General features: G+C 46.3%; 1 protein-coding gene across 1 annotated transcript in view; it reads left to right on the top strand.

Annotated features, from left to right (window-relative positions):
- Nucleotides 1-26,353, top strand: part of LOC137359683 (NACHT, LRR and PYD domains-containing protein 3-like) — a 75,859-nt gene that overhangs the window by 39,606 nt on the left and 9,900 nt on the right.

Raw genomic sequence — 26,353 nt, forward strand, 5'->3', positions numbered from 1 at the left:
AATCCATATTACCTCCTATCACATGTGCTTTAAAATTCAAGAAGACCATGTCCACCGACACCCCTTTGTCAATTCTGTGAGCAACATCCTCAAAAAACTCCAACAGGCTCGACAGACATAATTTCCCATTCATAAAAGCATGTTGACTATGTCAATCAGATTATTATTATCCAAGTGTCTACTTATCATATCATTTAGAATAGATTCAAACTGACCTGAGATTTTAAAAATCTTTGAAAAAGAAGAGAGAGAGAGAAGTGGGGGGCAGAGTGAGAGAAGTGGGGGGCAGAGAGAGAGAAGTGGGGGGCAGAGAGAGAGAAGTGGGGGGCAGAGAGAGAGAAGTGGGGGGCAGAGAGAGAGAGAGAAGTGGGGGACAGAGTGGGGGGCAGAGAGGGAGAGAGAAGTGGGGGACAGAGTGGGGGGCAGAGAGGGAGAGAGAAGTGGGGGACAGAGTGGGGGGCAGAGAGGGAGAGAGAAGTGGGGGACAGAGAGAGAGGGAGAGAGAAGTGGGGGACAGAGAGAGAGAGAGAGAGAGAGAAGTGGGGGACAGAGAGAGAGAGAGAAGTGGGGGACAGAGAGAGAGAGAGAGAGAGAGAGAGAGAAGTGGGGGACAGAGAGAGAGAGAGAGAGAAGTGGGGGACAGAGAGAGAGAGAGAGAGAGAAGTGGGGGACAGAGAGAGAGAGAGAGAGAAGTGGGGGACAGAGAGAGAGAGAGAGAGAGAAGTGGGGGACAGAGAGAGAGAGAGAGAGAGAAGTGGGGGACAGAGAGAGAGAGAGAGAGAAGTGGGGGACAGAGAGAGAGAGAGAGAGAAGTGGGGGACAGAGAGAGAGAGAGAGAAGTGGGGGACAGAGAGAGAGAGAGAGAGAAGTGGGGGACAGAGAGAGAGAGAGAGAAATGGGGGACAGAGAGAGAGAGAGAGAAGTGGGGGACAGAGTGAGAGATAGAGAGAAGTGGGGGACAGAGAGAGAGAGGGAGAGAAGTGGGGGACAGAGAGAGAGAGGGAGAGAAGTGGGGGACAGAGAGAGAGAGGGAGAGAAGTGGGGGACAGAGAGAGAGGGAGAGAAGTGGGGGACAGAGAGAGAGAGAGAGAGAGAGAAGTGGGGGACAGAGAGAGAGAGAAAAGTGGGGGACAAAGAGAGAGAGGAGTGGGGGAGAGTGAGAGAGGAGTGGGGGAGAGTGAGAGAGGAGTGGGGGAGAGTGAGAGAGAAGTAGGGGAGAGTGGGGGACAGAGAGAGAGAGAGAGAAGTAGGGGAGAGTGGGGGACAGAGAGAGAGAGAGAGAGAGAAGTGGGAGACAGAGAGAGAGAGAGAAGTGGGGGACAGAGAGAGAGAGAGAGAGAGATGTGGGGGACAGAGAGAGAGAGAGAAGTGGGGGACAGAGAGAGAGAGAGAGAGAAGTGGGGGACAGAGAGAGAGAGAGAGAGAAGTGGGGGACAGAGAGAGAGAGAGAGAGAAGTGGGGGACAGAGAGAGAGAGAGAGAAGTGGGGGACAGAGAGAGAGAGAGAGAAGTGGGGGACAGAGAGAGAGAGAGAGAAGTGGGGGACAGAGAGAGAGAGAAGTGGGGGACAGAGAGAGAGAGAGAGAGAGAGAGAGAAGTGGGGGACAGAGAGAGAGAGAGAGAAGTGGGGGACAGAGAGAGAGAGAAGTGGGGGACAGAGAGAGAGAGAGAGAAGTGGGGGACAGAGAGAGAGAGAGAGAAGTGGGGGACAGAGAGAGAGAGAGAAGTGGGGGACAGAGAGAGAGAGAGAGAAGTGGGGGACAGAGAGAGAGAGAGAAGTGGGGGACAGAGAGAGAGAAGTGTGGACAGAGGGAAAGTGAAGTGGGAACAGAGAGAGAGAGAGAGAGAAGTGGGGGACAGAGAGAGAGAGAGAGAGAAGGGGGGACAGAGAGAGAGAGAGAGAGAAGGGGGGACAGAGAGAGAGAGAGAGAGAAGAGGGACAGAGAGAGAGAGAGAAGAGGGACAGAGGGAGAGAGAAGGGCGGAACGAGAGAGGGGGAGGGAAGGGGGTCAGAGAGAGAAAAGGAAGGGGTATTGTGAGCCTCAGCCAAATCACTATCTATACATCAGAATCAGGTGGCAGGACTATATCTCCAACACAGAAGTCCTTGAAGCGGCCAACACCCCCAGCTTATACACACTACTGAGTCAGCGGCGCTTGAGATGGCTTGGCCATGTGAGCCGCATGGAAGATGGCAGGATCCCCAAAGACACATTGTACAGCGAGCTCGCCACTGGTATCAGACCCACCGGCCGTCCATGTCTCCGCTATAAAGACATCTGCAAACGCGACATGAAATCGTGTGACATTGATCACAAGTCATGGGAGTCAGTTGCCAGCATTCGCCAGAGCTGGCGGGCAGCCATAAAGACAGGACTAAATTGTGGCGAGTCGAAGAGACTTAGTAGTTGGCAGGAAAAAAGACAGAGGCGCAAGGGGAGAGCCAACTGTGCAACAGCCCCGACAAACAAATTTCTCTGCAGCACCTGTGGAAGAGCCTGTCACTCCAGAATTGGCCTTTATAGCCACTCCAGGCGCTGCTTCACAAACCACTGACCACCTCCAGGCGCGTATCCATTGTCTCTCGAGATAAGGAGGCCCAAAGAACTAGAACATCATAATCCATTATCAAAACCCCTTGCTAACCATTTCCCCATGTTTTGCCTTTTGGTTTTTCATTTTAGTTTACCCGACAATCTTAACATGTACAGTATTATATTCCTTTGTACAATCACCAACACGTGCGAAGCAATTGGAATCCAGCAGGGAATTTCAATATTGAAACCAATATCCCACAAGGGTGGGGAGGCTATTTCCCTAATACCATTCCCCTTGTCTCTGTTCATCTGATCAAGCATGTAATAGTGCTTTTGAGACAGCTCTACCTCCTTCACCAATTTCATGAGGTACTCGGGCAGGGATGGAATATCAAATCCAAAGTGGGCTATGTATTCTTGGAGGTTTGGGAGGCCACTGCCTACGGTGAGGTTCACTGAAGTATGATCCCAGATGGGGATTATCCTTTCCTGCAAAATCTGAACCTCCATCATGGGCTTAAAACAGAAGGTCGAGTCGAAAACTGGGCACCATGTGTTATTGTGTATCCTATGCTGGTAGTGACACAGTAGGTTCTGTGACCCTCATATGCCACCTGGGGAGGGACATGGTTCTGTTCCGTAGTATAGTTGATGGGCTGTGTATTCTCAGACTCATCCTGGTCAGTCCAACTCATTTAGCTGATATGGACGCAGCACTTCATGTGCTCCTCTTCCCTGACACCCCTTCAGATCAGTGCCAATCATAGATTTCCCCCACTTAGCCACATAAACCCCTTCCTCTTCCTTCCACCACTTGATCCAACACAATTTCACACCCTCCTTTGTCCCGGTAATCCATCTGTGTGTGTCGTTCCACAATCTTTTCCAATCCCCGAATTCATCACCCTTCGCCTTGTCTGTCTTATGCAACCATCACCACCATCTCACGGGGATGCTTCCCCGACACTCTAGGACACTCGCCTTCCCTCTATCACCTGTATCTTTCTGGTTGTGATATATCATTTTGGGCATGGCACTGATGCTTCAACGAATGTGTACCCAGTGTGATTGGAATACTTGGTTGGATTTGATCCCAACCTTCCCTCATGGAAGTATGTAGCTATCCCGTCAGTGCCCTGTGTCTGACCCCATTGTGTTACAGTGGGCCTGGCTCCTCCCGTACACTCGTAAGTGAAAGACAGCTTGATGCACCCTCGATCCGTCTGTCCTGCTCCAATCAGGATTATCATCACACTCAGCCACAGGGTACATCCTGTCTTGTGTTCCTGACTCGACTTTGCTTCTGCAGAAAGGAAAAGAAAAGAAAATTGCACTGCTCTGGTCTTCCCTCCACAGGTCAGATGTAGGTTATGTACAAATTTACTCTACCTGAGAGATCTTCCCTGCACAGATCAGACTTCCTTTTATGTTACTTTACACTGTGTGCCCAATCATCCCCTTTTTGTTTTTCCCCGGTTGGGACTTATTGTGGTTCGAGGTCGGTGTGCGAGGAGTTGTCCAGGGCACCCTGGATCGGGGTGTCCGACTACTCCTTCTTACCGTCCTGCTCACTGGGTCTTGCCTTTAAACAAAGGAAACTCCCTTTTCCAAAATTAGAAGCCTTTTATTTAAAAACAAATTCCAAATTGTCTTATTTCACCCTTTTAAATTCCTATTGGCAAATGATCCTTTGTTCTTCCTGCAGTCTGAGTTTAAAACACAGTTTGAGGGTGTTTTTTGTTTCAATCTCTAACTCACATGTGAATTTCTGTCCAGAATAAAATCCCCACATGTTTGACCAAACAAAACTCCATACGAATGAAATTTTGATTAGAAATTCCAACTCGAATTTATAACTTCCAACATTTGCTTATTTCCATTACTGTCACCCTTGAACAAGGTCACAATTCCCATTGTGAAATCCACTTTAACCCAAAAGTAGTAAAACGTAAGACTACAAAATCACGATTTCAGAAAGTAAACTTAAAGCATACATCCTCCACACAAAACCTTTATTACACACACACATTTCTGGCTGGAAGCTTCCCACTTGCATTCTCCATGCACACACCTTAAACTTTATCAACTTAAATCAATTAACATAGCACATGTTTTGCAAAGAAATAAAAGAAAAACTTAAGGTGTGGGTTCTCAGGCCTTCTTTCTTCAAGGTCCCCTTTGAAGCAGCTGGAAGCAGGAACTCAAGACAAAGGTGAATTTTCAAAGTACAACTTCAGACAAAATTTAAACCTACCAGCAGCCTCACACAGCATGGGGGAGAATCCCCTATATCTCTCTATTTCAGAACAATGAAACAATCGTTTTTTTTTACAGTTCAATATCCATGTTATCATAACTTCTTTTTCACCTCCATCCATTAAAAACAACTCTTGAAACACATTAAACAACCGTTTTAAAATCACGTACAAAAACAGACCACAAAGGGTTAAACAACTTTTAAGTGACAGACACTGGCTTGCAAACTCAGAGAAATCAGAGACATGAGTCATTCTCTCTCTCTCTCTCTCTCAGCACAATAGATTTTAACACTTCCAACATCCACTCAGTGACAGACACTGAACATTGGAGCACAGACACACAAAATCAAACAGGACACTCTAATAAAACATACAAACAGAAAACTCAACCAACTCACATACACACCAGGTTTTCTTTTTCTGTTCACACAGTGTTTTAAAACCTATCATGTGAATCTTCCGATTAACTTCCTTTAACCATTATCTTTCAATCCGAGCACATTTCCCTGTCCCTTGTCCATAACCTGCTGTAATGCGGCCACCAGAAGTTTCACTGTGTCTTCTACTTGCTCTTTCTCTGCCTCTACTGCCCGTGATTTCGACCCTGAGGGATTCCCTCTTCCAGGCTTCCCTTTTTTCGGAGACTTACACACCCGACTCCAGTGTCCCATTTTCCCACAATTGAAACATGCCTGGGATCTGTCCGCATTAGGCCCTTCTTGCTTCCACTCCTTTCTACCACTCATGCTTCCCTTTATTTCGAGTACCTTTCCCTTTTGTTTATTCTCCTCCCCCCGGTCAGATTTAAAAGTCAGTTTCCTCAACGCACCTGTCTCTGTATTTGTCTCATCCTCGGGGTCAAACCGTGGTTCTGCCCTTGCCCTGATCCGTGGTAAGCTGATAGCTACTAGGGTCCTCAACCAATGATTCCTGGGAGCCCCTATCAGCTACGCTCGGGCTAGATTTCCCCCAGTAACTTTCATATATATGGGCCATAACCTATCCACAAATGCCTCCGTTGCCTCGCTTGCGAGCTGTCTGGTCTGCTCAACCTGCAAGAACAGACTGCCCTGATTAAATCCCAGCACCACGAAGATTTCATCCTTCAAACGGTCCCTGATTCCCCCTCCCAACTTAATAGCTGTTGACAGACTCTGATACAGCTTCCCATCTAAGGAGAACAGGATCAGTTTCTTTATTTCTCCTCATCACAGTTATTAATTCACTCTATCTGTTCTATGCTAGTGAAATGAACTGAGGCATCCCCTCCGTGCTTCAGTTTTGGCACACTGGCCAGCATTTCCTGCGACTGAAGGGTCATATAGGGGAGCAAATAATCGCTCTGCAATGGTGCCAGGCCACCGCCTGCTGGGGGTGGACCGAACTTTTGCTGTTGCAGGGGACACATCACTCTCGGTGGTCCCGGTGCCTCAGGAGCCGGCTGACACTCTCTATACTGGGTCCCATCATCGGATACCCTTCTCTCCACATCCCAGTCTACCCCAACATCCCCTGGTGCCAGAAGACATGTCATACCCCTGGTGCCGGATGATACTAGAGCCAGCTTACCAATTTCCTCGTTACCTGGCCCGTGATCAGCCTCGTCATGTATCCGACTCTGAGCTACCCTAAATACCACCTTGATATCCTTCAATTGCCCCTCAGCCTTGTCAGCTTTCTCCAAGTTTCTAGCACTCTCCTCGCGCTGAGCCTGACACTCCCTTTTACTCTCTGTGAGAGAACGGGAAGGCAGGACGGTGTGAGGGAGAGAAGGGAGAATAGAAAAAGAGAGGAGGGGGGACAGAAAGAGGGAGGGAAGAAGGACAGAGAGAGAGAAGGGGAGGCAGAGAGAGAGAAGTGGGAGTGAGAGAGAGAGAAGGAGGACAATATGACAAAGGGCACAGGGCGAGAGTGAGCAGAGGGGACAGGGAGAGAAAGAGAGAAATGGGGACACGGAGAGAAAGAGAGAAGAGGGGACACGGAGAGAAAGAGAGAAATGGGGACACGGAGAGAAAGAGAGAAATGGGGACACGGAGAAAAAGAGAGAAATGGGGACAGGGAGAGAAAGAGAGAAATGGGGACAGGGAGAGAAAGAGAGAAATGGGGACAGGGAGAGAAAGAGAGAAATGGGGACAGGGAGAGAAAGAGAGAAATGGGGACAGGGAGAGAAAGAGAGAAGAGGGGACAGGGAGAGAAAGAGAGAAGAGGGGACAGGGAGAGAGAGAAGAGGGGACAGGGAGAGAAAGAGAAATGGGGACAGGGAGAGAAAGAGAGAAATGGGGACAGGGAGAGAAAGAGAGAAATGGGGACAGGGAGAGAAAGAGAGAAATGGGGACAGGGAGAGAAAGAGAGAAATGGGGACAGGGAGAGAAAGAGAGAAGAGGGGACAGGGAGAGAAAGAGAGAAGAGGGGACAGGGAGAGAGAGAAGAGGGGACAGGGAGAGAAAGAGAGAGAAGAAGGGACAGGGATAGAAAGAGAGAGAAGAGGGGACAGGGAGAGAAAGAGAGAAATGGGGACAGGGAGAGAAAGAGAGAAGAGGGGACAGGGACAGAAAGAGAGAAATGGGGACAGGGAGAGAAAGAGAGAAGAGGGGACAGGGAGAGAAAGAGAGAGAAGAGGGGACAGGGAGAGGAAGAGGGGCCAGGGAGAGGAAGAGGGGACAGGGAGAGGAAGAGGGGACAGGGAGAGGAAGAGGGGACAGGGAGAGGAAGAGAGAAGAGGGGACAGGGAGAGAAAGAGAGAAGAGGGGACAGGGAGAGAGAGAGAGAAGAGGGGACAGGGAGAGAGAGAGAGAGAAGAGGGGGCAGGGAGAGAGAGAGAGAGAGAAGAGGGGGCAGGGAGAGAGAGAGAGAGAAGAGGGGGCAGGAAGAGAAAGAGAGAAGAGGGGGCAGGAAGAGAAAGAGAGAAGAGGGGACAGGGAGAGAAAGAGAGAAGAGGGGACAGGGAGAGAAAGAGAGAAGAGGGGACAGGGAGAGAGAGAGAGAAGAGGGGACAGGGAGAGAGAGAGAGAAGAGGGGACAGGCAGAGAAAGAGAGAAGAGGGGACAGGGAGAGAAAGAGAGAAGAGGGGACAGGGAGAGAAAGAGAGAAGAGGGGACAGGGAGAGAAAGAGAGAAGAGGGGACAGGGAGAGAAAGAGAGAAGAGGGGACAGGGAGAGAGAGAGAGAAGAGGGGACTGGGAGAGAGAGAGAGAAGAGGGGACAGGGAGAGAGCGAGAGAAGAGGGGACAGGGAGAGAGAGAGAGAAGAGGGGACAGGGAGAGAGAGAGAGAAGAGGGGACTGGGAGAGAGAGAGAAGAGGGGACTGGGAGAGAAAGAGAGAGAAGAGGGGACTGGGAGAGAAAGAGAGAAAAGAGGGGACAGGAAGAGAAAGAGAGAGAAGAGGGGACAGGAAGAGAAAGAGAGAGAAGAGGGGACAGGGAGAGAAAGAGAGAGAAGAGGGGACAGGGAGAGAGAGAGAAGAGGGGACAGGGAGAGAGAGAGAGAGAGAAGAGGGGACAGGGAGAGAGAGAGAGAGAAGAGGGGGCAGGGAGAGAGAGAGAGAGAAGAGGGGGCAGGGAGAGAGAGAGAGAGAAGAGGGGGCAGGGAGAGAGAGAGAGAGAAGAGGGGGCAGGGAGAGAGAGAGAGAAGAGGGGGCAGGGAGGGAGAGAGAGAGAGAAGAGGGGGCAGGGAGAGAGAGAGAGAGAAGAGGGGGCAGGGAGAGAGAGAGAGAAGAGGGGACAGGGAGAGATTGAGGCGGGGACAGAGGGAGGGGGAGAGGGAGAGGGGGAAAGTAGGGGGAAAGAGTGAAGGGAGAACAGAGAGAGAGAGAAAGGGTGACAGAGGGAGAACGAAGGGGGATAGAGAGAGAAAGAGAGGGAAGGGTGTCAGAGATAGAGAGGGCAGGGGGGACAGAGAGGGAAAGAAGGGGGACAGACAGCATGAAGGCTGACAGGGAGAGAAAGAGAGAAGGGGGACAGTGAGAGAGTGAAGGGGAGACAGGGAGAAAGAGAAGGGGGACAGGGAGAGAGAGAGCAGAGGGGACAAGGTTAGAAAGAGAGAAGTGGGGACAGAGAGAGTGGGAGACAGAAGACAGGACAGGGAGAGAGAGAAGGGGGGCAGAGAGACAGGGAGAGAGAAGGGGGACAGAGAGACAGAGAAGGGACAAACGGTGAGAGAAAGAGGGAGCAACGGGGGGGGAGGGCAGAGAGAGAGAGAGAGCGAGAAAGAAGGGTGGACAGAGAGAGAGAGGAACGGGGACAGAGTGAAGGGAAAACAGAGAGTGAGAGAAAAGGGGGACAGAGAGAGAATGCGAGACAGAGCTGAGAGAGAAGGGGGGGACAGAGAAATGCAGAGTGAGAAGGGATGACAGAGAGAATGAGAGAGAAGGGGGCGACAGAGTGAGAGAGTGGGAAGGCAGGACAGTGTGAGAGAGAGAAGGGAGAATAGACAAAGAGAGAAGGAGGGACAGAGAGTGAGAAGGAGGGAGAGAGAGAAGGTGGGACAGAGTGAAGGGAAAACAGCGAGAGAAAAGGAGGGGGGACAGTCACAGAGAAAGAAAGGGAAGGGGGGGTCAGAGAGCGAGAGGGCATGGGGTACAGGGAGAGAGAGAGTAAGGGGGGACAGGGAGAGAGAGAGAATGGGGGACAGAGAGAGAGAAGGGGAGACAGAGAGAGAGAGAGTGAAGGAGGGACAGTGAGGGAGAGAGAGTTCCGAAGAAGGGTCACTGACCCGAAACATTAACTCTGCTTCTCTTTTCACAGATGCTGCCAGACCTGCTGAGTGGTTCCAGCATTTCTTGTTTTTGTTTCAGATTTCCAGCATCTGCAATATTTTGCTTTTATTATGTGAGGGAGAGAGAGTGATGGGGGGACAGAGAGAGAGAAAGGGGGACAGAGAGAGAGTGAAGGGAGATCGAGAGAGGGAGAGAGAGAAGGGAGACAGAGCAAAAAGGGGACAGGAAGAGCGCTAGCAGGGGGGACAGGGAGAAAATGAGCGACGGGGGACAGAAAGAGAAGGCTGACAGAGATCCAGTGAGAAGGGTGCACAGAGGGAGTAAGAGATGGGGTCAGAGAGGGTAAGAAGGGGAATTGAGAGCAATTAGCAGGGGTCAGAGAGAGAGAAGAGGTCAGAGAATGAGAGAGAGAAGGGGGCAGAGAAGGAGGGGACAGAGAGAGAGGGAGAAAGAGTGAGGGGCAGAGAGAGAGAGAAGGGGGAACAGAGGCAGAGAGTAGGGATCAGAGCGAGAAGGGGGGACAGAGGGAGGGAGAGAGTAGCGGGCAGAGAGAGAGAGAAGGGGGAACAGAGACAGAGAGCGGGGACAGAGAGAGAGAAGAGAGAGTAGGGGGCACAGAGAGAGAGAGAGAGTTGGGATCAGAGAGAAGGGGGGACAGAGGGAGGGAGAGAGAGAGTAGGGGGCAGAGTGAGAGAGAGAGTAGGGGGCAGAGAGAGAGCGAGAAGGGGGAACAGAGAGAGAGAGTGGGGATCAGAGAGAGAAGGGGGTAGAGAGAGTAGGGGGCAGAGAGAGAGTGGGGATTAGAGAAAAAAGGTCGGACAGAGGGAGGGAGAGAAGGGGGGGACAGAGAGAGAATGTGGGACAGAACAGAGGGAGAAGGGGGGGGACAGAGAAAGACATAGGGTGAGAAGGGATGACAGAGAAAGTGAGAGAGAAGGGGGACAAAGAGAGAGAAGGGATGACAGAATGGGAAGGTGGGACAGTGTGAGAGAGAGTGGGGGAATAGAGAGAGGAAAAGGGGGGCAAACAGTGAGAGAGAGAGATGGGGACACAGGGAGAGTAAGAAGGGGAATGGAGAGAGAGCAGCGGGGAGAGGGAGAGAAGGGGGAAAGAGAGAGGAAGCGAGAAGTGGGGACAGAGATATAGAGAGATGGGGGACAGAGAGAAAGTGAATGGGGGACAGAGTGGGAGAGAGAGAGAGAATGGTGGACCGAGAGAGAGGGAAAGTAAGCAGGACAGCAGAGAGAGAATGCGATTCAGAGCAGAGAGAGAAGGGGGACAGAGAGAGAGAGAGAGAAGGGGGACAGAGAGAAAGTGAATGGGGGACAGAGTGGGAGAGAGAGAGAAAATGGTGGACCGAGAGAGAGGGAAAGTAAGCAGGACAGCAGAGAGAGAGAAAATGGTGGACCGAGAGAGAGGGAAAGTAAGCAGGACAGCAGAGAGAATGCGATTCAGAGCAGAGAGAGAAGGGGGACAGAGAGAGAGAGAGAGAGAAGGGGGACAGAGAGAGAGAGAGAAGGGGGGCAGAGAGAGAAAGGGGGAGAGAGTTAGAGGAGGTGGGGGGGGGCAGAAAGAGACAGGGAGAGAGAGAGAAGGGGGACAAAGAGAGACAGAGAGAACGGGGGACAGGGATGGAGAGAGAAGAGGAACAGAGAGATAGAGAAGGGAGGATAGAGAGAGAATACGAGGCAGAGCAGAGAGAGAAGGGGGGACAGGGAAAGACATAGAGTGAGAGGGGGGGTAGAGTGAGAAAGAAGGAATGAGAGAGAAGGGGCGACAGAGTGAGAGAGTGGGAAGGCGAGACAGCGTGATAGAGAGAAGGAGGAACAGTTGGATTTCCTCAGGCCTGGGCTGCCCACCTGCCAACGGTAAAACCCCCGTGGCAGCGGGCGGAGGCCCTTAATTGCCCACACAAAGGCCTGAATTGGCCTGGGCAGGTTGGCCGTTTTGCGCCGCCACTCCGTATAAAATGGCTCTGGAGGCGGGAGCAGGTCGGGAAGGGCTCCCTGAGCCTCCCACTCCATTTTATATCACCACGCCCTACCCCCCCCCCCACACCAGCCCACTCTTTGGGGGGGGTGAGGATAAAATTCCGGCCAATGTCTTCCCTAATCAGTACTGTCTTCCCCTTTATCCTTCCCTAACTTTTCTGAACACTTTGTATCCGTGAATATTAATCACCCAGTCCTCACTATTTTAAGCCAGGATTCCACTATTGCAACTTCGTCATAATCCCGCGTGCTATTTACGCTTGTAGCTCACCAACCTTATTCACCACACTTTGTGCTTATACACAATCGGGGCTGGCCTTGAAGAGCCCGCTGCTGCTCCCGGTGGCAGACGGAAAATGTGTGTGCCGCATGCCGCTGAGCCATCACAATCTACCGCGCGACAGCTCATTTAAATAGCCAGGTTGGTCTGCACCCCCCAATGGTGGGGGCGAGCTGTCTGACACCGGCAATGGCATCAGCTGCCTGCTCACAGGCGTCACCGCCATTTTTTTTAAAGGGCAGCCAGCCCTGACAGTTAATTTCCGTTTTTAAAGAAACACCCCTCCCAAAATGTACCAAATAAAATTCTAATGCCCCTTTCCCACCCCCCCCCCCAATCACAATTAAATATTTGCCCTCCCCCCAAAATAACTTACCTTTTGAATATGACCTTACCCCACCAAGGTTCACCCCTTTCCATCATCCCCTACACCCATTATATTTATTTGACCCCGACCCCCACCCCCAGCACTAAAAATCTTCACTCCCCCCCTCTCCCTACCAGTTTCACGCCTGCTTTCCCCAGACGGGGATGTGAAGGAGCAGGAGTGCAGGCTGCCGCACTGAGGATCGTGGCGGGCCTGTAAGATTCAAGATAAATTTAATAAAATGTATTCATGGTGCTCATTTTACTATGCAAAGCCGGGTCCCGTCGCCCAACGGCGGGTGGAGGTGGTTGGGGGGGGGTGCCGCCATGGAGCCTTGCTGGCACTGGGAAGGTTAGGCTCGGCCCTCCCAGCATCTGGCTCTGTGGAGGGCCTCTGCCGCAACGTTCTTTTGATTCCCTCCACCCCCCCCCCTCCACGTCAGGAGCCCAGTAAAATCCAGCCCATGCCATCTAGACATGTCTTTGTATTATTCCTAATGGTTCTTCTTAACCTATCTTTGTAATTCCTCCAGCCCCACAGCCCTCTGAGATATCTACACTCCTCTGATTCTTGCTTCTTGCGCATCCTCGATTTTAATTGCTCCACCTTTGATGGCCGTGCCTTCAGTTGTCTAGGCCCCAAGCTCTGGAATACCCTCCCTACACTGCATTCCTCCTTTAAGACACTCCTTAAAACCTACCTCTTTACCAAGTTTTTGCTCACCTGATCTAATATCTCCATATAAAGAAAATGAGGATGACCTTGAGGGGGAAGGACAGAATTCATTTAGTTAGAGTTGAGAAGCAAGAAGGGTATGATCACACTACTGGGGGTATTCTATAGGCCCCCAAATAGGGAGAGAGAGTTAGAGGAGCAGATATGCAGAACTATAGAGTGGTGATATTGGGGAACTTTCATTTCCCAAATCTCGATTGGGCTAATTTGGGGAAAGGGAAAGGAGCGGTTAGAAATGTCTGAAATGTGTTCAGGAGAACTTTCTGGACTAGTACGTTCTTGATCCAACTAGGAAGGAGGCATTGCTGGTTCTGGTGCTGGGGAATGAGGCGGGCCAAGTGGACCAAGTGTCTAAAACACAAGAAATAGGAGCAGAAGTAGACCATATGGCCATCGAGCCTGCTCTGCCATTCAGTATGATCATGGCTGATCTTGGGCTTCTCGCCCGCTCCCCATATCCCTTGATTCCCTGTGAGACCAAAATTCTATCTATTTGTATCATCAGCAAACTTAGATACATTACTCTCTGTCTCTTCATCCAAGTCATTAATGTAGTGTAATTAGCTGAGGCCCCAGCACTGATCCTTGTGACACTCCACTATTCACTGCCTGCCAACTTGAAAATGCCCCATTTATGCCCACTCTCTGCTTCCTGTCTGTTAACCAATCCTCTATCCACGCTAATTTATTACCCCCAACACCATGGGCCCTTATCTTGCCTATTAATCTTTTATGTGGCACTTTACTGAATGCCTTTTGGAAATACAGGTAACTACATCTACTTGTTCCCCTTTTTCGACCCTACTAGTTACATCCTCAAAAAACTCTAATAAATTTGCTAAACAGGATTTCCCTTCAGTAAAACTATGCTGACTTGTTCTAATCATACTATGCTTTTCCAAATGCATTGTGAAGACGTCTTTAATAATAGTTTCCAGCAGCTTCCCAATGACTGATGTTTGGCTAACTGGCCTGTAGTTCCGTTTTCTCTCTACTTCCTTTCTTGGAAAGCTGTGTAACATTTGCTAAATTCCAATCTGATGGGACCATTCCTGAATCTAAGGAATTCTGGAAAATCAGAGCCACCGCACCCACTATCTCTGCAGCTATCTCTTTTAGAACCCAAGGATGTAAGCCATCTGGTCCCGGGGACTTGTCAGATTTTAGTCTATCAAGTTTCTCCAATATTTTTTCTCGGCTGATATTAATATCCTTAATTTCCTCACTCTGATTTACTCTGATGTTACTGCTGATTTCTGGTACGGAGCTTGTGTCTTCTACAGTGAAGAAAGGCACAAAATATTTGTTCAATGCTTCTGCCATTTCCTCATTCCCCATGATGATTTATCCTGTCTCTGCCTCTAAGGGAGTAACGTCTACTTTAGCTGCTCTCTTCCTTTTTATGTACTTACAAAAGCTCTTACAATCTGTTTGGGGAGGTTGGGGGGGGTGGGGGTGGTTGGGGGGGCTGTAAACTATTCTGAGCAGTGTTTTTTGACTCCTGCTATTCCTAATTTCCACTCAAACTGATTCTACTTCATGATTTTCTGAGGCCACATCCCTTCTTATTAATGTCCTTATGCTATCCTTTACTATCAGGGCTACCCCGTCTCCTTTGTCATTCTATTGGTCTCTCTGAAATATTGCGTACCCGGGAATATTCATTTCCCGACCTTGATCTCCTTGTAACTATGTATCGATAATGGCTATTAGATCTAGATCATTTACCTCTATTCGTGCCACTAGTTCATCTATCTTATTACAGATGCTTTGTGCATTCCGATAAAGGAACTGTAATTTAATTTGTTCCCTCTATTCCCTGCAATGACCTTATTTGCTGATGTACAATTTTTGTTAAACTCTCTGTCCCTCCCTGTCCCATTCTCTTGGCATTTACCCACATCACAATCCTTCTGATGTCCTGACGCCTCTCTTTGCATTTCTAAATTTCCCTTTCTGCAAACCCTACCCCACCTGTTCGTTTAAAGCCCTGTCCAGAGCCCGAGATGTGCGATTGGCCAGGACAGTGGTCCCAGCCTGGCTGAAATGAAGCCCATCCCAACAGAATAGCTCCCATTTCCCTGAGTACTGATGCCAGTACCCCAAGAATCAAAACGCCTTCTTCCCACACCCCTCTGGGAGCCACACGTTTAGTTCTCTAATCTGTTTGACCCTGTGCCAGTTTGCAGGTGGCTTAGATAACAACCCGAAAATGATTCCCTTTGATCTGCATTTTCGTTTGGATCCTAGCTCCTCAAATTCTCTAAGCAGAACATAATTTCTTGTTCTACCTATGTCATTGCTTCCCACATGAACCACGACAACTGGATCCTCCCCCTCCCACTCCAGGTTCCTGTCTGGCCGTGAGGAGATGTCCTTAACCAGGCACTGGGCAGGCAACAGAGCCATCGGAGTTTCTGGTCATGGTTGCAGGGAACAGTCTCTATCCCCCTGACTATACTGTCTCCTATCACTACCACATTCCTCTTCACTCTCCCCACTGGAATGGCATCTTTCACCATGGTTCCATGGTCAGTCCAGCTTGCAGTCCTTCTCTTCATCCACACAGGTAGCAAGGACCTCGTGCATGTTGGACAAGGTCAGGGGCTGAGGTTCCTCCGTCACTACATGCTGAGGGGGAACACTTAAGGTAAGAGGGACGATCATATCATAAGCTTTAGATTAGAGATGGAGAATAACAAGGAACAATTTAAAGTAAAACTTCCAAGTTGGCAGAAGGCTGACTTCAATGGGAAGAGAGGGCATTTAGCCAGGACAAAATGGATCCAAAGGCTAATAGGAAAAACTGTAACAGAGCAATAGGTGATCTTTAAGGAGAAGATATTTCAGGTGCGGGTGAAGTACATCCCAACAAGCTGGAAAGGTAGGGGTGCCAAAGCCAGGGCTCCTTGGCTAATGAGGGAGATAGAGAATATGATGAATCAAAAAAAAAGAGGGTGTATGATGCAGGTCAGGTGAATTCTTCAAGCAAGAACCAGGCCAAATACAATAAGATGAGAGGGGAAGTGAAGAGCAAAATAAAACTGGCAAAGAGAGAATGTGAGAATAGAATGGCAATTAATATAAAAGGGAACCTAAAGATCTTCTACCGCATGCAAATATTAAACGGGTAGTAAGATGCAGGGTGGAGCCTATAAGGGACAAAGAGGGTGAAATATGCTTAGAGGTGCAGAGCAAGGTGAGAACATGAAATGTGTATTTTGTATCAGTGTTTATTAAGGAAAAGGAATTTGACAAAATATTGGTAGAAGCGGATATGGTAAGGGTGATGGATGGGGTGAACATTGATAGGCAGGATGTATTGGAAAGGCTGGCTATGATTAGAGTGCATAAGTCACCTGATCTGGATGCCCTGCATCCTAGGTTTGTGAAGGAAGTGGGGGTGGAGATTTGAAAGGTCTTGCCATAATCTTCCAATCTTCCTGAGATACAGGGAAGGTGCCAGAGGATAGGAAAGTGGCAAATGTGACACCCTTGTTCAAGAAAGGGTGTAACAGCATTCCTGCTAACTATAGAACCATTAAAAAGTTACAGCACAGAAAGAGGCCATTCAGCCCATCGTGTCTGCGCTGGCTGAAAAAAACAGCCGCCAATTCTAATCCCACCTTTCAGCACCTGGTCTGTAGTCTTGCTGGTTAAAATACTTCAGGTGAATGTCCAGGTACCTTTTAAATGAGTTGAGGGTTTCTGCCTCCACCACCGATCCAGGCAGTGAATTCCAGACACTCACCACCCTCTGGGTGAAAATGTTTTACTTCATGTCCCCTCTAATCCTTCTACCAATCACTTTAAATCTGTGTCCCCTGGTAATTGACTTCTCCGCTAGGGGAAACGGGCCCTTCCTGTCTATCTAGGCCTCTCATAATTTTATACACCTCAATTAAGTCACCCCTCAGCCTCCTCTGTTCTAAGGAAAACAACCCTGGCCGATCCAATCCTTCCGCATACCTGTAACTTTCAAGCCCTGGCAACATTCTCGTAAATCTCCTCTATACTCTCTCCAGAGTAATTATGTCCTTTCTGTAATGTGGTGACCAGAACTGTACACAATACTCCAGCTGTTGCCGAACCAGTGTTTTATGCAGTTCCAGAATTACATCGCTACTTTTGTATTCTATACCTCGACCAATAAAGGAAAGGATTCCTTATGCCTTCTTCACTACTCAATCTACCTGTCCCTGTCCTGCCACCTTCAGGGACCTGTGGACATGCATTCCAACATTTCTGGCTTCTTCTACCCCTTTCAATACCCTCCTGTTTATTGTGCTTTCCCTCACTTTGTTTGCCCTCCCCAAATGCACAGCTCTCTGCATTGAATTCCATTTGCCTATTTTCCACAACTCAACCAAACCATTGATATCATTTTGGAGTGTACAACTATGCTCTTCACTATCAACTACACGGCCAATTTTTGTGCCATCTGAAAATTTCCCAATCATGCCTCCCACATTTAAATCCAAATCATGAATATATTTCACAAACAGCAAGGGACCCAACACTAAGCCCTGTGGAACACCACTGAAAACTGCCTTCCATTCGCAAAAACATCCATCGAACATTACCCTTTGTTTCCTGTCATTGAGCCAATTTTGGATCCGACTTGCCACATTCCTCTGTATCCCATGGGCTTTTATTTTTCTGACCAGTCTGCCATGTGGGACCTTGTCAAATGCCTTACTAAAATCCATACAAACTACATCTACTGCCCTACGCTCCTCAACCCTCCTTGTTACTTCCTCAAAAAACTCAAGTTAGTAAGACATGACTTTCCCTTAAATCCATGCTGACTATCCCTGACTAATCTGTGCCTTTGTAAGTGACAGTTTATCCCATCTCTCAGAATTGATTCTAATAATTTACCCACCACTGAGGTCAGACTGACCGGCCTACAATTATTTGGTCTATTCCTCTCACACTTCTTAAACAATGGTACAACGTTCACAGACGTCCAATCCTCTGGTATCTCGCCTGTATCTAGTGAGGATTTGAAGATGATCCTCAGAGCATGTGCTATTTTCTCCCTGGCTTCCTTAAAAACCTGGGATACAATCCATCTGGCTCCCTGGTGATTTATTCAATTTTAGATATCAGACCCTCTGGTACTTCCTCTCTCATTATGCTTATCAGATCTAATATTTCACTTTCCTTTTTAACTACGATGTCTGCTTCATCCCTCTCCTTTCTGAAGACAGAGACAAAGTACTCATTAAGGACCCTGCCCACATCTTCTGCTTCCACGCATAAGTTCCCTTGTACATCTCTGATAGGCCCTACCCTTTCCATAGTTATCCTCTTGCTTTTAATGTACTGATAAAACATCTTTGGGCTTTCCTTAATTTTACCTGTCAATATTTTTTATGGCCTCTCTTTGCTTTCCTCATTTCCTTTTTTATTTCAGCCTGAACTTTCTATACTCTTCTAGGCTTTCTAATGTATTAAGTCTTTTGTGACTGCTATAAGCTTTCTTTTTCTGCTTTGTTACCCTGTAAGCTTCTAAATAACCTGGGGGCTCTAGATCTGGCCTTTTTCTTTGTTGGGACATGTCTATACTGTGCCTGTAGAATATCGCTTTTGAATGACTCCCACTGGTTGGCTACTGATTTTCCTTCAAGTATCCAGCCCTCTTTCGCCAGATCACCTCCCAGTTTTGTAAAATTTGCCATCCCCTATTTTAGAATTTTTACTTCTGTTTTATCTTTGTCCTTTTTCATAATAATGCTAAAACTAACTGTTTTATGGTCACTATCTCTGCTGCTTCATCCACTTGCCCAGCTTGATTTCCTAAGACTAAATCTGGAATTGCGCACCCTCTCATTGGGCTGCAGGCCAGTCAGTTTAACGTCAGTGTTGGATAAGATTTTAGAAACCACAAGCAAGGAAAAATTTAACAGGCACTTGGAGAGGTTTGAGTTAGTTAAGGAGAGTCAGCACAGATTTGTAAAAGGCTTGACTAATCTAGTTGAATTTTTTTGATGATGTAGGAGAGAAAGTTGATGAGGGGAATTTGGACATTTTCTGTATGGATTTTAGAAAAAGCTTTTGACAAAGTGCCACATAAATGGCTGGTTAACAAAATCAAGTCTCCTGGAATAGGAGAATCATTGTTAGCTTGGAGAAAAAATTAGCTGAAGGATGGAAAACAGCGCGTGGTGGTAAATGGTTGTTTATCAGACTACTGGATGGTAGACATTGATGTTATCCAAGGGTCAGTGCTAGGTACATCCTTTTAATCTTGGCATCGATAAATGACTTGTATATTCGAACTGAGTAATATTTCAAAATTTGCTGATGATACCAAACTTGGAGATGTAGCAGACCATAAGGATGACACCAATTGACTGCATAGATAGGCTAGCAATATAGAAGTGACAGATGGAATTTAACACAGAGAAGTGTGGGATGATGTATTTTGGCAGAAACGATAGGCAGAGGCAGTATACACTTCATGTCACAGTTCCAGAGAGTGTGGAGGGACAGAGGGACCTGGGGGGTTGGTTCATGTGTGTAGACCTTTGAAGGTGGCAGGATGTATTGAGAGAGAGGTTAGCAAAGTTTATGGGATCTTGAGCTTCACAGGGTGCTGAGTGAAAAATCAGGGAAGTTATGATGAATCTTCCTAAAGCTCTGTTTAGGCCCAAGTATTGCATCAAGTCCTGGTCACGACACTTTAGAAAGGATGTGAGAGTCCTTGAGAGGATTCAGAGGAGATTTACCAGAATGGTTCCAGGGATGAGAGATTTTCGCTACAAGGTTAGGTTGGAGAAGCTAGGGTGAGCAAAGGAAATTGAGGGAAGATTTGATAGAAGTGTACAAAATTACGACAGGTTTCGATAAGGTAGACAAAGATAAGCTGTTCCCATTAGCTGATGGTACAAGGACTAGGGGACACAGATTTAAGATATTGGGCAAGAGTTACAGGGGGGATGTGGGGAAGATATTTTTCATGCAGTGAGTGGTAATGACTTGGAACTCGCTGCCTGCATGGGTGGTGGAAGTGGAGATGATCAATGATTTCAGAAGGAAATTGGATCAGCACATGAGGAAAATAAAATTGAAAGGCTGTGGGGATAGAGAGGGGGAATGGGACCGACTGGATTGCTCTACAGTGAGCCGGCATGGTCTCAATGCGTCGAATGGCCTCCTGTGTCATAATGACTCTGACTCTATTGTTCCATAAAGGTTTTTCCTGACAAATTTCAATTCCATTTTGCCCTGGCTGGATCCCTCTCATCCCATCGACGTTAGCCGTCTTCCAATTTATAAGTCCGGCTTTCGATTGTTCCTTGCTTTTCTCCAATCTAATCTAGAGCTTGTCTTACAATGATCACTCTTCCCCAAGTGTCCCCCCCTCTGCCCAGATACTTGGTCCACCTCATTCCTCAGCACCAGATCCACCAATGCCTCGTTCCTAGTTGGACCGAGAGCATACTGGTCAAGGAAGTTCACCTGAAAACATTTCAGAAATTCCTAACTCCTCCTTTCCCTTTACTCTAACATTATCTCAATATTTGGTTAATTAAAACCCCAATATCACCACTCTATAGTTCTTGCACATCTCTGTGATTTCCCTACAGATTTGCTCCTTTATTTCTCTCTGTCACTATTTAGAGGCCTGTAGATTACCCCCAGTCGTGTGATCACATCCTTTTTGCTTCTCAATTCTAACCAAACGTATTCTATCCTTGCTCCCTGAAGATCATCCTCTCTTTCCAACACTACAATGTCTTCCCTAATCAGTACTGCCACACACCTCCCTTTTCTCCTTCACTATCTTTTCTGAACACTTGGTATCCATGAATATTAAGTGCCCCGTCCTCACCATTTTAAGCCACATTTCTGTTATTTCCACTACATTATATTCCCACATAGGTGTTAGTGCTTGTAGCTCATCAGCCTAATTCACCACACTTTACATTTCTACACGGGTTCCGAAGAAGGGTCACTGACCCGAAACGTTAACTCTGCTTCTCTTTCCACAGATGCTGCCAGACCTGCTGAGTGAATCCAGCATTTCTTGTTTTTGTTTTACATTTCTACACATGCATTCTGAACCTGTATTCCCTGCAGTCCTTAGTCAGCTGCTATTTAGTATGGTACTACTTCCTTCTCCAGTACTATCCAATACTCTCATTACTTTAGGCACCTTATTCCTCTTTTCTACTTCTATCTGCTGGTTCCCATCCCCTAGCCAATTTAGTTTAAACCCTCCCCAAGCACATTAGTGAACTTCCCCACGTGGACATTGGTTCCAATCCTGTTGAGGTGCAACCCATCCCTTTTGAATAGGTGCCTACTGTCCCAGAACTGGTACCAGTACCCCAATAATCTGAAACCCTTCTTCTTGCATCATGTCTCAAGCCACACATTGATGCTCCCTACCTTCTGATTTCTACTCTGGCTGGTGTGTAGCATGGGGACTATACCAGAAATTCCTACCTTTGAGGTCCTACTTTTTAACTTCTTCCCTAGCTCCTGAAAATCAGACTGTAGGACCTCCATAATTGCCCTGTCTATGTCGTTGGTACTGATGTGTATCACAACTTCCGGCTCACCCCCTTCTCCCTGCAGAATGTTCTCTGTGATGTCCTTTACCCGAGCAACAGGGAGGTAACACATCATACAGGACTGACCAATCTGAATTCACTGTTTGATTTGTGGGTGACTATCTTACATTGATGGCCTCTAGTTTTGCTTTTCCCCACAAGTGGAAACATTCTCTCTGTGTCTCCTCTATCGAAACCTTTCATAATTTTAAACACCTCTATTCGGTCACCCCTCAGCCTGCTCTTTTTTTTAGAGAAAAGAGACCAGCCTGTTCATTCCCTCCTGATCGGTATTCCCGACATTTCTGGTATCATCCTTGTAAATATTTTTCACCCTCTCCAGTGCCTCCATATCTTTTTTATAATATGGTGAACAGAATTGTCTGCAGTATTCCAGGTGTGGTCCAACCAGGGTTTGACACAAGTTTAGCATAACTTCTATACTTTTCAATTCTACCCCCTAGGAATAAACCTTAGTGCTTGGTTTACTGTTAACCTGTGTAATTACTTTTAGTGATTTGTGTATTTGTACTCCCAGATCCCTTACCTCCTCTGTCCCATTTAGATTCTTATTTTGTAAGTAATTTGTAACCTCTTTACTTTTCTTTCCAAATTGTAATACCTCACATTTATCTATGTTGATATTAATTTGTCAATTACATGTCCATTCTGCAAGTTTGTGAATATCTTCATGTACTTTGTTGCTATCCTCCTCAGATTAACTATCCCCCCAACCCCAAGTTTGGTGCCATCTGAAGATTTAGAAATTGTGTTTTTGATTCCAAAGTCTAAATCATTAATATAAATTGTAAAACAGTGATCCCAGCACTGATCCTTGTGGAACATCACTTTTCACCTTCTGCCATTCTGAGTAACTACTCTTTATCCCGACTCTCTGTTTTCTGTTTTGAAGCCAGCTAGCTGTCCATTCTGCTTGTTCCCTGATCCTGCAATCTCTGACCTTATTCATCAGTCTGCTATGTGATACCTCATCGAAGACTTTTTGAAAATCTAGATAAATTGCATCTCCTACATTAGCATTGTCTACTTTCTCTGTCACCTCTTCAAAAAATTCAACAAGGTTGGTTAAGCAAGACTTTCTCTTTAAATTCATGCTGACTATTCATTATTATATAATAAAAGCAAAATACTGCGGATGCTGGAAATCTGAAATAAAAACAAGAAATGCTGGAACCACTCAGCAGGTCTGGCAGCATCTGTGGAAAGAGAAGCAGAGTTAACGTTTCGGGTCAGTGACTCTTATTATATCTTTGGTTTCTAGATGTTCTCTATTCCCACCTTTAATAGGGATTCCATTATTTTTTACCACTGATGTTAAGCCAACTGGTCTATAGTTCCCTGTACATGTTCTATCTCCTTTCTTAAATATAGGTATAATGTTAGCTATCGGTCAGTCTTCTGACACTACACCTTTCTCCAAAGAATGATTAAAAATGTGTAGTAATGTCTCTGCTATCTCTTCTCTAGATTCTTTTAAAATGTGTGGATGTAATCCATTTGGACCAGGGGTTTTTATCCTCTGAGTTTGATTAGTTTATTAGTGTGGGAAAAAGCCATGATTATATTGAATGGCGGGACAGGCTTGATAGGCTGAATGGCCTACTCCTGCTCCAGTGTTCCTATTTAAAACTTCTATTTTTTTAATTTTCAATGCTGTTATCTGATGTTTAATCTGTCCACCTATCCTGTTTTCCTGGTAACTATTGAAACAATGTAATTTAATATTTCTGCCATTTCTCTATCGTTACCTGTGATATGATCCTGTCCATCAATAATTGACCCTATTTCCATCACGATTTTCCTTTTTTTATTTATGTCCTTGTAAAATATTTTACTATTTGTTCCTTGATACTTTAATTGTTCCTTTTTGCCCTCCTATTTCTCTTTATTTCTAATCTCTTTGTCATGCTCTCCCCTACTGCTCATGTACTTAGTGTCTGTCTTTTTCCAAGACCACATTTTTCTTTATCTGATGTCTTTATTCATCCATGGTAACTCATTAGTGTTTCGCTTGTTCTTGTCTCTTTAGCAGAATATATTTTTCCTGGACTATGTCAAACATGGTTTTAAATGTTTCCCATTGCTGTTCGACATCACTGTTTGACAATATTGTTGTCAGTTTTATTTTCCTCAGCTCTATTCTCAACCCCTCAAAATCCACTTTTCTCCTCTATTCCCTGGTCTTCATCATACTTACGTCCTTCGCAATTATTATCTTAAAGCATTTAATATTAATGTTCACTATCGTCGAGATGTTCCCCTACCTTTACTACTTTTATCTGCTCGGGCTCATTGCCCATTACTAGATCCAGTAAGGAATCCTCCCTTGTTGAGCTTCTTGCATATTGGTTTAGAAAGGAGTCTTGTACACATTGTAGGAACTCCATTCCCTTATTCCATTTACATATCTCTTCTGGTCAGTTAATCGCATGTTAGTTGAAATTCCCCCATGATTATTATTCCAGGTTTTTTATTCATTTCCCTAATTTCTTTGTATTCTTCTTCCTCAGCTTCCTTCCACTATTAGGTGGTCCTTAGACTATCCCTGTTGTTACAACCGACCACTCAAGACAGTACCCTCAATCAAAATATTTGATTCTGATTGCGGTGGGAGAAACGCACTGTCAATTCAATCCCGTCCCTCCACAAATCGCCTAACAGATCACTTCAAACTATCCAAATTAAAGAAAACCACACCCCCGAAAGAGGCGAACCAAACCATGTGTCTTTAGATCAACAGATTAACTGTTTATTAGAGAAAACTAAATTTTTAACACTACCAAAATATAAACATTTTTTTAAAAAGTAACAAAGTTCTTGCAGATTTATGCTCTTTCCAAAGTGGAATCTTCCAATGTGGAATAGACCAAGGATGCTTGAAGTCTTCCCAGCCGTCCGATGGGAAAGAAAAGGTTCTTCAACAGTAGGACAGTCAGTATTCTCGTTCAGCAGTTGAAGTGATGCTCTCCTTTTCCAGCGATGAACATGAACATAGTAATTACAGTTCAGTAGTTAAAGTAATTGGTTATTTTTTTTAAAGAAATTAATCTGGCTTGAAGCTTCTTTAAAATTTTGAGAGTATAATAAATAAGGTTTAAGCTGACAGAGGAAGAGCTCTCCTATTTCTTTCTGTACATGCTGGCAGCCAGTCTGTGTCTGTAATAAAACCAAAAAGTGCTGGAAATGCTCAGCAGGTCTGACAGCATCTGTGGAGAGAGAAGCAGAGTTAACATTTCAGATCAGTGACCTTTCATCAGAACTGGCAAAGGTTAGAAAAGTCTGTTTCTGTTTCTGTCAAAAGCCAGTTTTTCAGCTAGTTTCAATAAATTAATCACAATATTGTATATTTAACCACAGTCTCAGAGTGGCTGCGTCCAAGGCAATCAGGATGCACTAGCTGACATTGGTTGGTTCCCTCTCTGTAGGGTTGTATCTAACGGAAACCAGAATGCACCTTCTTGATAACTACTGAGGCTTGCTTGTTCTTAAGGCAGTACTGATCCTTTGTTGACTTAAAAACACACTGTAGATTTCCCCCAAAAAATCAGTAGGATTATGACACTGTTAAGTGATCTTTTATTATCTTTTATCTTTATCCATGTGAATTCTATTTCTGTCTTGCTGATGGCCATGTCACTTTTTGCTACTGCCATTATGCTTTCAGTAATAGGTGCAGCTACTCCTCCTCCCCAGGCTCCTCTCTATCTTTCCTAAGTAGTTTATACCCTGCAATGTTTAATTCTCAGTCCTGATTTTTTGGTAGCTATGTTTCAGTAATCCCTACAATGGTTCCTCACAACATAGCATTGCCTCCAGTTCCACGTTTTTATTATGGACACTATGAAAAGTTTAACTCATTTGTAATAGCAGTTCCTCTTACTGTATTTTTTACCATCTTTTTACAATCATGCTCCATAATTCTATTTCACTCCTTTCCTTCGAAGTCCTCACTTTTTTTTCTTTCCAATGCTCCGCTTTCCTGTATTGTTTATATTCAGGCTGATTTCATTTTCGCTTCATCCCTCCCCATCTTCCTTCCCCACACCCGCCCACCCTACCTCACCTAATTAGTTTAAAGCCTTTACCATCTCCCTATTTACCCTTTCCACCAGGACACAGGTCCCATCCCGGTTCAGGTGGAGTCTGTAAACTCAGTATAACTCCTTCCAGTACCAGTGCCAGTGTTTCCTTTAAAGGAACCCCTCTTTCCCACACCAGCTCTTTAGCCACACTTTAATTCTCCTGATCTGACTGTTTCTTTGCCAATTTGCATGTGGATTGGGAAATAATCCAGTGATTATTGCCCTTGAGGTCCTGCTTTTTAATTTAGCTCCTAACACCTGATATTCCCTCAGCAGGATCTCCTCCCGGTTCCTACATATGTCGTTTGTTCCAACATCAACCACGACAACTGGATTATTCCCTCCCCTTCCAAATTGCTCTCCTGTCACCATAAGATACCCCTTACCCTGACACCTTGTAGACAACACACCCGACAGGATTCTCATTCATGTCTGCAGAGGACGCTATCCATCCCTCTAATTATAGAAACCCTTATCACTACCACATTCTATTCTGCTCTTTCCCCCTTGGACAGTCTTCTGAGCCACAGTGCCTTGGTCTACATTGTGACTGTCCTCCCCACAGTCTTTCTTCTTGTCCTCACAGGTAACAAGTACATTGTACCTTTTGGACAGTACCTGTGTTTGAGGAACCTCCTTCTCAATCTCTCCTCAGTCCTCACCATGCTGCTCCCTAATGGTTACACCCTCTTCTTGAACCTGTGATTTTCTCTGAGCTGTGACTGTGTTCTGGATAAAACTGTGAAGAAATTCCTCCCCCTCCCTTATGTTTGGGAATGTCTCCAACTCACATTCCAGCCCATTGA

Source organism: Heterodontus francisci, unplaced genomic scaffold, assembly GCF_036365525.1.
Source record: "Heterodontus francisci isolate sHetFra1 unplaced genomic scaffold, sHetFra1.hap1 HAP1_SCAFFOLD_121, whole genome shotgun sequence".
Taxonomy (NCBI): domain Eukaryota; kingdom Metazoa; phylum Chordata; class Chondrichthyes; order Heterodontiformes; family Heterodontidae; genus Heterodontus; species Heterodontus francisci.